The sequence below is a fragment of the Toxorhynchites rutilus genome, chromosome 1 (assembly GCF_029784135.1).
Source record: "Toxorhynchites rutilus septentrionalis strain SRP chromosome 1, ASM2978413v1, whole genome shotgun sequence".
Lineage (NCBI taxonomy): Eukaryota > Metazoa > Arthropoda > Insecta > Diptera > Culicidae > Toxorhynchites > Toxorhynchites rutilus.
The window spans coordinates 90107389-90121803 of NC_073744.1; the positions used below are offsets into that span (position 1 = coordinate 90107389).

Genomic DNA, 14415 nt, shown 5'->3' on the forward strand with positions numbered 1-14415 from the left:
GCCCTCTCGGCTTCAGATGAGGTGGCTGCATCAGCGACAAACACTGAAGCAAAATGTTTAGAAAACAAATCACATGTTTCCGGGACAGACGACGACTCCGAATCACCCAAACACATCTTAGATGGGATGTCTGTAGTTTTACGCTTCGAATTGACAAAATTCCAGAAACTCCTTGGATTCCTACGTAAGTTTGTCTGCACACGAAGCACGTACGATTTATAAAGAGAGGCGTTAAGGCTGCGGTATGCATTGCTCGCAAGTTGAAAGTTATGCTTAGTTTCAGCAGTTCGTCGACGTCGCAGTTTGCGTTGACAAGAATTTTTGTTGCGCCGTAAGAGGCGAAGAAGTGGAGTGCTCCATGCTGGTGATATCAAAGGTTTTTTCCGTGGAGTATTTGTTAAGAGCCAGCTACAAACGATTTCGCAAAAACGTGTCGCCATGCCATTAACGTCCTGGCCAAGGGCACTCCAACTGTAGCTATTCAAAAACTCATTAAGTGCAGCGAAATCGATTTTAGCGTAATTCAGCGGTCGTTCGCTTTTGCTTAGATCCTCAGCAGTCGACAGAGATCCACCTTTAGCCGATAAAGACAGCACTAACGGAGGATGGTGCAGATCCACCGCTAGCAGCGGCGAAACGGATTCGGAGATAGTTATGTTGATGTCGGCTGCGCAAAAAACCAGATCAAGTGTACGGCCCTGAGAATTGCGAATGAAGTTATTCTGCTGAAGACCGAGAAAGGAGACTCCATCCACTAGAACAGCACTCGCCGTAGAGGTCAAAGAGGGGTTCAGATTAACAACTGAATCGGCATGCGGTTCCCACGCAATATGGGGCTGATTGAAATCACCACATACTAAAACTGTGTCATCAGAGGACGCTCGGTCACACAGCTCACGCACGGAAGCCAGATGAGAATCATAAACCCCTACGTTCGGTCGGGTGGAATGTATACTACGCAAAGTAACAACCTTTTTCCACGTATTGTAGTAGCGACACAAATTTGTTCCAAAGAACCTCCGTTGCTCGTATGAACTGCTACAGCAGTGAAGCGACTAGCTACAGCGATGAGAACTCCACCAAATCTAGACTTATCACTGTTGGAAGGGCTTCGGTCGCAGCGAAAAACATTGAACTCAACTCCAAACAGCTGCAGGGAGTTGATGCTATCGTCAAGTCCGGTTTCAGTCAACATAATGACGTCGTAATTGCAATCGCTTACTGCCACATAGAGATCATCAATTTTCGTCCTCAGGCGTACGTTCTGGTTGTATAACCAAATGGCACAGCCGTCCACGCTAGAAACCAAAGGCAGGTCAGGTCGCGAATGGGATTCAATAAAAGTATACTCGCCTAGAGTGGCACGTTGGAAGACCCCTTCCCCAGACTCAACAGCAGGACCGGGACGGCTGTACTGACGGTGGCTGCAGGGCTCGACTGAGTTGGACGGGTTAGGGACTTCCATGATGCCGTTGTTCGTGCGTCCCAGTGGTAAAAGCTTATTACTCGTTTGATGCGTGTATTGCGGTGCTCGGGCAGCTATGACACCAGAAACATCGGCGACCTCATTGCGCACATCAAGAAGAGCGCTGGCTGCAATTGGCGCGGCTGGTTCAAGGATACCGCGTTCTGGCGAAGATGATTCGACAATTGTAGGAGGCTGCAATCCTTCAAGCTGATCGGCCCATGTAGACGTACATTGGCTGGAAGTTTGTACGGAGTGAGGCAGGTACGAGCGATCACAAAAAGCATACTTGCCTGGTGAAGAAGTTTGGAAGACCCTGCATCCACTCTCGACCGCAGGACCAGGACGTCTAAGGTGATCGTTGACTGTAATTAGCGCGACTGAGTCGAGGGGATTTAGGGCTTCCATATTGCTGCAGGTAGTGCGTCCTAGTGATGATAAACCAAAGGTGGTGTTGTTTTCGAAGGGCGGTGAAGGAGGCTTGATGGTCAGTGAACTTAAGCTTCCATCTGAACTGCCGATTCGAAACCAGGTGGGGGTATATTTCTTCCACTTGTCGCCTGGTTGAACGTTACAACCTTGTCCTGGTTTTTTGAACGGTCAACAAATTCACGGAAAAATACATTTTCTGGCCACGATTCGCGGGAAAGAGCTTTGTTCTTGAACTGAACATGTATACCAACATTGAAAGAGATGAAATTCATGCTGCCTAAGTCTGCCCCTTTCGGGACAAGTTTCACAACTTTAACCTCTGAATTTGGTTCCAGTTCGAGGCATTCACGTACCAGCGATGCAATTTCATTCTCAGTTGTTTGCGGATCAAAAGCAGATAGATAGATCCAGACCAAATTGTCGATCAGTTGTATGGTTTTGAGGTGTTGATTCATAGGCCTAGTTCCACAAACCCTCGTCGGTTTCGAAGGAGTACTGATAGGGCTACCACTATCCTCACGTCTACGTTTCGATGCATTTGTTGTAATCGATCGCTTAGAATTAATCCACGGACTTGAGATACTTTCAGCTGATGGTGCTTGCGCGCTGACTTTTGCCGATAAAGTTGACACCGCGTCACTCAGCTTTGTAACTTCATTTTTCAGAGATGAAAACGCTTCTGATTCAGTAGTACCGCTAATTTTGTTGGTCATGATGTTCCGGAATGTGCCATTGGTGAACAACTCCGAACAATTGTCACACATCCAGAAAACGTTATTCACGTACTGCCCTATGTGATCTAGCAGAGGAAAGTCTACTTTAGCACAGATCACATGAAACGAATTTCCGCAGAATCCCTGACAAACAATTCGATCCGAATTGCTGACAACTTTTTTGCATTGACCACAAGACATCATTAGTGAAGTGTAGAGTATGCTTATCTGTGCTCACGCAGAAGTTCTGTTGCATACAAGTTCTTCGTCTCTACTGAATAACAGATGGCGGTGATGTTGCAACAAATTAATGTAGGGATAATATATGACGCAGTATGTTTACAATGGCAGAACAACACACCGAAACTATCGCGCACTATAATCACAATTCCACGAAAATGAACGATTGCACTACACCAAATTAGAACGATCCGAAGTCAAAACATGTAGTTTTACTAACGTACGACAATTAATTCACAGTAGGAACAACGAAAAAACAAAATTAAAAAATGCTTTGTAAATAAACCACAGACGAACATAGCAGAGTTGCCAGAGTTGCCAGAGGTAATGTCGGGGACATAACCGGAGTGACGTAGGACTATACAAAGGGGACAGCTTTTGTTAAATATATATTTTATATTGTTAATATATTGTTTTATTTTCTTCTCCTACGTGAATACCTAACTATCTACCTGAAAAATGGATTAGTTTACTGTTTACTCTTTATGAATATTTTGATGGTTCTGAAAAGAACCTTTGGTGTTGTGTTTTTGTTGTCACTCGATATTCCCATCTTGTTCGGTTAAACCTTCCTGTTTAGCTATTGCGTTTGCCACTCGCCACAGCTTTCACAGTTGGAAAATTTCTTCCCATCCAGCTTGTGACATATTGTTCAGTAAATTACATTTAATGCGACGTGCCGGAGAAACACTTTGCCACTCACTGAAACTAATTGTTGCCTTGATGAGCGCCGAACCGAAGCTGCTCTGTTCTTGATGCGGGTTTTCTGATTGTCGTGAGCAGCTTTGCAAGCCAACTCGAGCACTCCGACGGCCAAAACTCTATAATCCCTGTTAGGTATACTGGTGCTCCGGCACCAATCCGTTCGGCCTAGTTACCCTTGCGGAGCAATCAGTGAATGCGACCAACAGTGAACTGCACACTTGCACGGTTCGAGTGGGACTTTGCCTTTCCATTAACTTGTCCTCCTTTGTTACGTCCACGATGCCGATGCCGTACAACCACACGGGTTTACGGTTTGAAAGAAAATAAGATATTTTTTTGGGGTCCGCGTGTTTTATACTCTAGCGGTACACACTCACAGGATAGAGATTTCATTACGATTTGTTCGCTCGTTGGATTCACATGCAGGCTAAAAAGGGTCCTTTTCAGAATCACAAAATTATCTTCAATCTAAAGAGTTTATTGTTTTTTTTTTTTCCAAAATATATATTTTTATAAAGGCTCATATGGCGTTAGCCTCACGGGGCCGGGAGTTCAATACAATTTTTCTTATTATCTATGTTAATAAGATGTAACCGATTACTCGCGGTTGGCTCGACGCCGGCGCAATCATCAGTTCGTGTAGAGTTGTCATGATCGGTACAACCTTTGGCTCTTGTTGAATGATCAGTGGACTGCACAACCTTTGGCCCGTGTGTCTGTAAAGAGTGTGTGTATGTATTGCCGCGACTAAGTAAAAGTTTATCGATCGGATAGGAGGGATATGAAACGGGGACACAACGAAGGAAACATCATTAAACGTTGACATCGGCGTTTCTGAGGAACAGGTATAGATGAAGCAGAAGCTCAGGATCACGGCTACCTAAGATATCCCGGACGGGGATATCCGATTGTCTGCCTTGTGCTCTTAGTGCTCTAGAGAGCTGAGAGCGAGCAGCATGGAACCAGATACACGACCAGACAACATGCTCGATGTCGTGGTAGCCATCGCCACAATCACAAAAATTGTTTGCTGCGAGCCCAATGCGATAGAGATGCGCGTTTAGGTTGTAGTGATTGGACATAAGCCGAGATATCACGCGAATGAAATCACGACCTACATTCAATCCCTTGAACCATGCCCTCGTCGAGACCTTAGGGATAATCGTGTGTAACCAACGACCTAACTCATCTCCACTCCACATGCGCTGCCAACTTACGAGCGTATACTGACGAGGAATGTGGAAAAATTCATTATAAGCAATTTGCCTTTCAAAAAGAGTGCCTTCTAAAGCGCCCACCTTAGCTAGCGAGTCCGCTTTCTCATTCCCCGGAATCGAGCAATGAGAGGGAACCCATGCTAAGGTAATCTTGAATAATTTTTCGACCAAAACACTCAATAGTTGTCTTATTCTTGTTAGGAAATAAGATGAGCGTTTATCAACCTTCATTGAGCGGATTGCCTCTAATGAGCTGAGACTGTCTGAAAAAATAAAATAGTGGTCGATGGGCAATGTTTCAATGATCCCCAGTGCGTAGTATATCGCACCCAGTTCAGCAACATACACGGAAAAAGGATCTTTGAGTTTGAAAGAGGCACTGGAATTTTCATTGAAGATGCCAAAGCCAGTGGACCCGTTTATGAATGAACCGTCAGTAAAGAACATTTTATCAGATCTAACTATGCCCCCATATCGAAAATATCGGCGGAATAGAATCTGAGCGTAGATGATCTGGGATTCCATGGATTTTTTGTCGCATGGACAGATCAAAAATGACAGAGGAATTGCAAAAGTATGGGAAGCAAACTTGGTTGGAGATGCCTGGTGAAGGGTGCACGTCGTGGGTAAGGTACTCATGGTATAAAGACATAAAACTTGACTGAGGAATCAGTTGGAGTAGATTTTATCAATCAAGTTATCAATCACCAATGGATTCATGATCTTGCAACGGATGAGAAATCTGTAGGATAATTCTGTGAACCGAAGAGTAAGCGGGGGTACTCCTGCCAAAACTTCGAGACTCATCGTATGTGTCGAATGCAAACACCCCATTGCTATACGCAAGCAACGATATTGTATTCTCTCCAGCTTGAGAATATGAATCCTGGCAGCTGATCGGAAGCAAAAACTGCCATATTCTAACACTGATAATATCGTTGTTTTGTATAACTGAATGAGGTCTCCTGGATGGGCACCCCACCATGTTCCGGTTATTGTTTGGAGAAAATTGATTCTTTGCTGGCATTTCTGTGTTTATTGTGGTTTATTGTTTTGTTATTACTCGATATCCCCATCTTGTTCGGCTAAACCTTTCTGTTTAGCGATTGCATTTGCCACTCGCCACAGCTTTCACAGTTGGAAAATTTCTTCCCATCCCGCTTTGTGACATGTTCTACAATAAATTACATTCAATGCGACGTGCCGAAGAGCCACTCAGTGTCGCATTGGAGGCGATTTAAACCTGTAATTGAACATTTGCGATGACAGTGGTACAGTGTCGACTTTCAATGTGGGGTCATAATTTGGATCTCTATGTTTACAAAAATGTCCAACTAAATAAGTCGCATTACATGTCCGTCCAATTAGCTAATTGTCGAACTAATTGTAAATTACTGTACTTTCAATCTGGAAACAATTTAAGAATTGGTGAAAATTGAATAATCAGGAAAATCCCCAACTATCAATAAGCTCAGAACAACTGCCAAATTCACATACTCATCAGATCCTGGCAAACAAATTATGAAAAAAATCAATTTGTGTTTTATTATTATTTTGGATAATGTTTTAGAAAGCATTGAACTGTATTTCCTAAACTCTCTTTTGGAAGGTTTAATGGCCCTGAAAAGCGCCTTGTTTTATGGAATGGTTCCAATTTAGAAAACTTAGTACTCGTGGTTTTGAAAAAAAACCATTTTGAACGCCCTCGATGCCGCCTTGTTCTGGATTTGCCACCAAAGCAGTTTGTATAAAGAAAAACTTTTTTCTTCTGCTATCTGATGCCGTTTTGCGATTGCGTTTGCCACTCGCCACTCGCTGCAACTGCCTGTTGTCTTGATGTCCACCGAACCGAATGTGTTCTGTTCCGAATGCGAGTTTTCTTATCGTCGCGAGCAGCTTTGCCAGCTAACTCGATCACTTCGGCGGCCGAAACTATATAACGCCGGCTAGGTGGACTGGTGCACTGGTACTGACGCGCTCGGCCTAGCTACCCTTGCGGGGAACTCCAGATCAACACGGTTCGAGCGGGATTTTGCCTTTCCCTTCATTTTTCGTCCTTTACCATGTCCAGACATGGCTGCTTGGGTTGGTTTGTTGATGTGTTGTGATGCGAACCGATGTGGTGTACGGTTTGAATGAGAATGATCGTTACGGAAGGAAGGAAGGTCTTGTATTATAGAGACTTTAAACTTTTGCAGTTCATTGGTCTCTAGCCTTGAGAAAGGCCCTTTGAAAACTCTACTCTATTTACTCCAGCGCTACCACCTCCACCCTCTTGCCTTGAGAAAGGCACTCGATCCCTCGCCGTCCAGCTCGTCCAGCAACGATGTTGTCCAGTCGGTGTCCACACAAAGAATGATCGTTACGGCAGCGGAGCGGGGATTTTTAAGCTGACTGGCTGGCTCGAGAATTACGCATGTGTGAGACTGCGACCAATGTTTCGTTCATTTTTTTCTTTTTCCTTTCCAATCGTGCTTCATTCTATTTCGCTGCTGCTCTGGTTGCCCGTTTTTGTCGGTACGATTTGAGGAGGACAAAATGGACCAATCAAAAATGGGCACATAGTGCATTTGGACAATGCTTGATATTTCACAACTATTCAATTATTTATCTCAAGAAAAATGAAATGTTATTCGTTATGATAGATGCGTAGATATATTTCCTATCAATTGATGCAAAAACCTTTGCGATCTATTGAGAAATGCTCGGGTTATAAGTTATAAGTTATAAGAAAAAAATCTTGCATTTTTTCCTACTTGTTCAGTACCTAGATTTCCATTTCACCCCCTATATCTTCCGGTTAGACGTAGTCCTACGTCAAAACATCGAATAAACATTTTCATTCAAATTTCAACAATTTAAATTGCTTTCGGGTCTACTAATGACGAAATATGGGTGATTGTTCGATATTGTTACCACAAACATAGTCTTTTTTTATAGCCTTGCATGGCAGATGGAAACTGTACAATGCATTTTCTTAAAGATTTCACCAACGACACGACCGCAAGCCTAGGTGTATGTCCAATATATCAACGAATAAAAACTGATAATGACGGACAATCATTCATAAAAATTAACAACGCAGACATTGACATGGAAAACCGTTCAGTAGTGCCATATGCGCCTCAGCTGAGCAAAACATTCGATGATGAGCAACAAATTTGCAAGAATGAAATTTATTCCTTTTTTCAATTTACATTTAACGTTCAAGAGAACAAACATGACAGATTCGTGACATCGGGAATGGAATACAACGAATGTTTTGTGTTTTTTTTTAATTTTTGTCATCGACTTGGCGCTCTATACCTCGGTATGTCAAACACAAGTATGAAAGAAAGAATAACGAGCGTGCAGATCCTTAAAACATTTAAACACACTTATAATACATTAGTTATTTTTTATTTTACAATCAACATATTCACTAGAAATAATTTTTATGGCAGAACTACGTTTGCTGGGTCAGCCAGTATATATATATATATATATATAATATATTTATAATATAATATAACAATTTTAATAATAATAATAAATTCCAGACGCAATTTCCGTTCAAGATTTTTCAAACACTTGCAAATAACATTTTTCTCCGTTACATGGAATAAATGGTTGATACAGAAAATACAGTGAAACCCCGATTATCTGCGGTGCGGATTATGCGCGACGGCGAGTTCCATAATGAATCCATAAACCTTCTCGAAATTTGTCAGTGAGGGATAGGCTCATGCACTTTTGTTTTGGTCATGGCTTCCACATTATCTGACCACTGGTGTAAATGACCTTGTAGATGGATAGTTGATTGATTTCAATATTGGAATCCATTTCCATTTTCGAACGAAGATCAATTTCGTTAGCGCAAACATCAAATGGACTAAAAACGCTTGTCAATATGTAATTGTAGAACATATGCGAATTGAATTTTCCGAATTTACCCATTTTCCTTCCGAGTTTTCCTAAAATTTTCAATTGTTATGTTTGGTTGGAATATGTTTGGTTGAAATATGTGTATTATTTTTATGGGACCCCTCTCCATTCCAGATGAGACAGGGATGTCATACCATCATAGAAATATTTCTCGTACACAAAAACCCTCACATCCCAAATTTGGTCAGTTCTCGAGTTATGCAGAAGTTCGTGTTTCATTTGTATGGCAGTCCTCTTGCCCTTAGAGAGGGCGTAGGTGTGTCGAATCACCATAGAAACATTTATTGCTTCCTAAAACCTCCATATAGAAATTTTGGTTCAGTTTGCCTGATTAGTTCTCGAGTTATGCAGAAATTTGTGTTTCATTTGTATAACAACCCCCTTCCTTAGAGAGAGGGGAGAAGTGTCTAAACACCATAGAAACATTTATTGCATCCTAAAACCTCAACATGCCAAGTTTGGTTTCGTTTGCTTGATTAACTCTCGAGTAAAGCAGAAATTTGTGTTTCATTTGTATGGTAGTCCCCCCTAAGAGAGGGGGGAGGAGTGTCTATTTACCATAGAAACGTTTCTTGCCCCCTAAAATCTGCATATGCTAAATTTGGTTCTAGTTGCTTGATTAGCACTTGATTTCTGCAGAAAGTTATGCTTCATTTGTTGATATCATATGGAAATAAGTTCCCAGCGTCAACACCGCATAACATTCATCCTTGTAGACGCGTTTCATCATCGTTTTCGTCACTAAAATCGAGAGACCGTGGTTAACGAGCTGCGACAACTCTACGAACTCCCGAACTTACGATCGATGGTTTCTGAGGTATCTAGGAATTGTATGTGGTGCAAGGTCTATAATGTTCATCCACGCGCTCCACCCATGGCGCCACTGCCGAAGATAAGTTTGACTCCTTATGTACGGCCTTTTACATACGTAGGGTTGGACTATTTCGGGCCAGTCCTCGCAAATGTGGATCGTAGTAACGCAAAGCAGTGGATAGTGAAGGCAGCTCTTGCGACCATTCTGGACGCACAACGAAGGCCAGACGACGAGGTTTTGGAAACGGTCATTGTGGAAGCAGAAGCCAATGAAACACAAATTTCTGCATTAATCGAGAATTAATTAAGCAAATGAAACTAAATTTGGCACGTAAAGGTTTTAAGGTACTTTTATTTATTTATTTATCACCGTCTCCGTCCTAGACGTACAGACTGAATAATGGTTAGTAATCTATACAATATTCTTTATCTTAATTTTAAATGTGCTTTTGGACATATTCAGATCAAATTCGTCACTGATTTTATTAAACGCACGAAGACACGAGTCGAACGGATTATTGTAGCCGTAGTTGGTTCTGTGACGGGGAAGTGCCAACAAAGACGAACTCCGGAAACGTCGAGGTGGAACATAGGACGAGATTTGTTCCAGAAGTTCAGAACAGTCAATATTGTCTCTTAGCTAGTCGAAGACGAATAAGCGCTGCATATTGACCCTCCTGCTGGATAAGATCTCCAAGTCGATCAGTTGGCAACGGTCGGAATAAGGAGGAAGATCGATAGGATCATTCCATGGAAGTTGACGTAGTGCAAACCGTATGAACTTCCTCTGTATGCGTTCAATACTGATTATGTGCGATGTGTAGTATGGGCACCAGACAGTAGCAGCATACTCCAGTATACTGCGTACCAAAGAACAGTAGATCGACTTCAAAGCGTGTATATCGGTGAAATCGGAGGCGTGCCGGCGGATAAATCCAAGAGTAGCAAAAGCTTTAGCGGTCGTGATTCCTACGTGTTCGTTGAACCTGAGTTGGGCGTCAATGGTCACTCCTAAATCACAGATAGATTTGACCCGGTCAAGTGAGTCCGTGTCCATAAAATATTCGTGATAAGCAACGTTGTAACGGCGACCGAAGGATATGATCTTGCACTTCTTACTATTGACCTGCATGCCGTTATCGCCACACCATGTCAGCAGTGTTTATATCTTCTTCCAAGGCGACATGATCCAGGGACGAGGTGATGCACCGATAAAATTTCAGATCGTCGGCAAAAGAAAGCTTAAAAGAAGAGAGCTGTGAAGACAGGTCATTGACAAAGAGGTTGAAGATCAGAGGGCCAAGGACGCTACCCTGAGGTACACCAGACGTGATACTGAATGGTCTAGATTTTGTATAATTAACCATTACGTACGCGGAACGATCCGTCAAGTACGACCATAACCACTCCATAAACCAATCGGTAAAGCCCATGTGCTTCATTTTGTTGATAACAGTAATATGCGGAACAGTGTCGAATGCCTTCGAGAAATCAATGTACACCGAAATAAATGTTCTATGGTGGTTAGACTCTCCATACAAATGAAACATAAATTTCTGCATTACTCGAGAATTAATCGAGAAAATGAAACCAAATTTGGCATGTGAAGGTTCTATGGTGCAATAAAAGTTTCTATGGTGGTTAGACTCTCCACCCCCCTCTCTATGGGGGCAGCCATACAAATGAAGCACAAATTTCTGCATTAATCGAGAATTAATCAAGCAAATGAAACCAAATTGGGCATATGAAGGTTTTAGGGTGCAATAAATGTTTTTACGGTGGTTGGATACCCTCCCTCCCTCCTCTCTTAGGCTATACGAATGAAACACAAATTACAGGGGGCACACAAACACAAGCTTCGGCATAACTCGAGAACTAATCAATCACAATTTGGAATGTGAGGGTCTTTGGGTATGAGAAATGTTTTTATGATGGTATGACGCCCCTCCCTCCTCTGGAATAGAGAGGGGGTCCCATAAAAATATTACACATATTTCAACCAAAAATTTTCAACCAAACATGACAATTGAAAATTTTCGGAAAACTCTGAAGGAAAAACGGAAAATTCGGAAAATTAAATTCCCAAATGTTCTACAATTACATAGTGACAAGTGTTGTTAGTCCATTTGATGTTTGCGCACCCAAAAATGATCTTTGCTCGAAACTGGAAATGGGTTCTAATGTGATGAAACGCACTCCTATATCTTCTTTATCTATACCAATAAAAAAGTATCGCCGAATGGATTGATAAGAGCAGTGTTCCGTATGCTGGGAACTAGGGGTGTATGTATGTAGGATGCGTTGATCCACTCTTGGACACAACGGGTGCGTGGAAGGAACCCTCGTGTTCCTCGCGCCTTAATCGCCGGGTGGGAGCCCCAATGACTCCGCTCCGTGTATGGAAAACTCTCTACATGCTCTGAAAAGAGCATTTTTACTCTTTCGGAAATGCTTGAAAAAACTCTTCTTAAACCTTTATGGATTTTGGGTTTGAGTAGTGCGAGATGGAGACATGGGTTATGCTTTATTTACACTGCTTTCATTGTAATTATTCTCACTGAATTGTTAAAATACATTAAAATTCACTCGCTGCTGCTGATGATGTTATATTTCTCCCGCTGCTGCTGACGCAGTACAGCATTGCATCAGCGGCTGCTTCTTCGTATTTTTCTTCTTCTGCCACTGCTGCTGACGTAACACTGGATCTGATGCAATGCTGTTGCGACGCAATACAGCTGCTGACGTAATGCTGCTTCTTATTCTTCTTGCTCTGCCACTGCTGCTGACATCATAATGCCGCTGGTTCAATGCTGCTGCTATTTATTCCGCTACTATTGATAGTGTTCTCTTTTCCTAGTTGCTTGTCACACGGTCGAGATAAAACTGAAGTTCGCGGTTAGTGCATCGCCTTATATACTCTCATTTGGGCAAGTGCATCGCGACAAAACTAAAGTGGTCGTGGCTTACGGAGCGAATACTTTTCAGTGCGTTTCTCGGACTGAACAAGCAAAACTCGAGAAAGAAATTGTCCGATTTATGGCTGTCTTTATTCTATCGTATTTTCTATATAAAACATTTATTCCATGTAACGGAGAAACATGTTATTTGCAAGTGGTTGAAAAATCTTGAACGAGAATTGTGTCTGAAAATAATCTGATATTATAATGATGAGTTTTGTTAGAAATACTAGGAATTTTATAGTTAAAGGTTATTTTAAAGGGTCGATTAGAAGATCAATCAATGAACAGTTCTGCGATTGGACCCATGAACTTGCTCATAGTAAGAAAACGTGAATGTTTGAAGGTATTGATAACAAAAAAAAACAAATTTTGGGCGGGACGAAATTTGCCGGGTCAGCTAGTAATAAATAAAATATTCACAGCTAAAGCTGGTCCGAACTAACACTAGAGTTTTCGTGAGGATCTGCTAAAAGAAAACAGTCACAACACGAGCATTGACTTCATGTGTGAATTGGTGGAGGCGTTGACAACTGCAAAAAAACAGTTTTTTTCATGGTGACCCTAACGCAATTTAGAAAAGAGGCGGTATATCGGTTATTTCTAGAGATAGAAAAAAAACTTTGTTTTACAAAGATGTCTCAAATCACTGAGGCTAAAACATTGTTGAACTATGTTTACCTCTATCTATAAAGATAAGAAAGTTAGATTTTTTTATTTCATCGACAATTTTGGTCACCCTATTTCTGATAACATAAAAATAAGCGCTCTATCAAATGAGGGCCATAGAATGCAAGGAGTGTACTTACGGTAAACTCGAGAACTAATCAATCACAATTTACGTACGTGATTGATTTCTCTTCATCAACTTTTTCTTTAGTTAACAACTTAACTGCAAAAAAGTTCCAATTTATGTTCGCTATAGAATCCGATAGATGAGGTTCGGACCTATCTTCCACATTGTCAAATACAACTGGAAATATATTTGCAGCTAAGTTATGACCAGAAGAGAGAGTCGATGTAGAGAAATCGATCAAATCACTTACACCCCTTTCATTCGCGATCCTAATCTTATGTTCCCTACGTATTGGGTCATTTAAAATTATAGGAGGTTGTTTCCAGGACACAACAGTGTTGTTGACGTAGGGCTACGAGTAATTTGAGGAACTCCTTGGAGTCTCCCAGCGGGGGGTCACCTAGAACAATTCGATAGAATGACGTAATAACTTTCTCTAACCACCGAAGTCGAAAGAAATTATCTACGGCTGCGCTAAATATATATTGGCTGTAATTTCCCACCCACAGCATCACCTTATTTGGCGTCAATCCTAGCTTTGCAGTTGTTTATGGTGGTTCGTCGCACTTACCCCATATTTTTGGGAACGATTTTTCTGTGTTTTACTCATTTTCCTTCGCTCGAAATGATTTACATTAGAAATTGATTGATTTCGTTGTGTGTTAGTAGTGTTTCGCTGATGGAAATTTGGTTAATCAAGTTTCATTGTGTTATTTCATGTGAAATTTTACGTAACCGTTCTTTTTCAAATGATTTCACATGGTTGGTTTTTAGTGCATAAAAATTGACAGAACGTAATCGAGCAAACCACTCCTGAGTTCTGCGTTCACTTACGCTAGGGTGTAACTTAAAATGTCGTATTTCAGGTGTGAGTTCTTTTGACACAATTGAATAAGTGTTGCATGATATATGACCATCCATACCATCTAATGACAAATAACAACGGTACTTTTTAAATATCCCAATATAACTTGTTCAGAAACGCTTACATAATTTTTTAGCCGGCCTAATCTACCATTCTGTCTCTCCTACTCCTTTCTCTTTCTATCTTCCCATTTCGTCATTTTTTCCGCCTTCTCTCGAATAACGACATAATTAGGCACGTGTTAAAAACGTGCACTTGCGAGATATGACAGGAGTTACTGGTTTTGCG

The 14415-nt window shown here is 41.6% G+C and overlaps 1 protein-coding gene across 4 annotated transcripts in view; it reads left to right on the forward strand.

Moving 5' to 3' along the window:
- LOC129767147 (protein unc-13 homolog 4B-like) overlaps window positions 1-14415 on the forward strand; it is a 77789-nt gene that overhangs the window by 38973 nt on the left and 24401 nt on the right. The window lies entirely within an intron of this gene.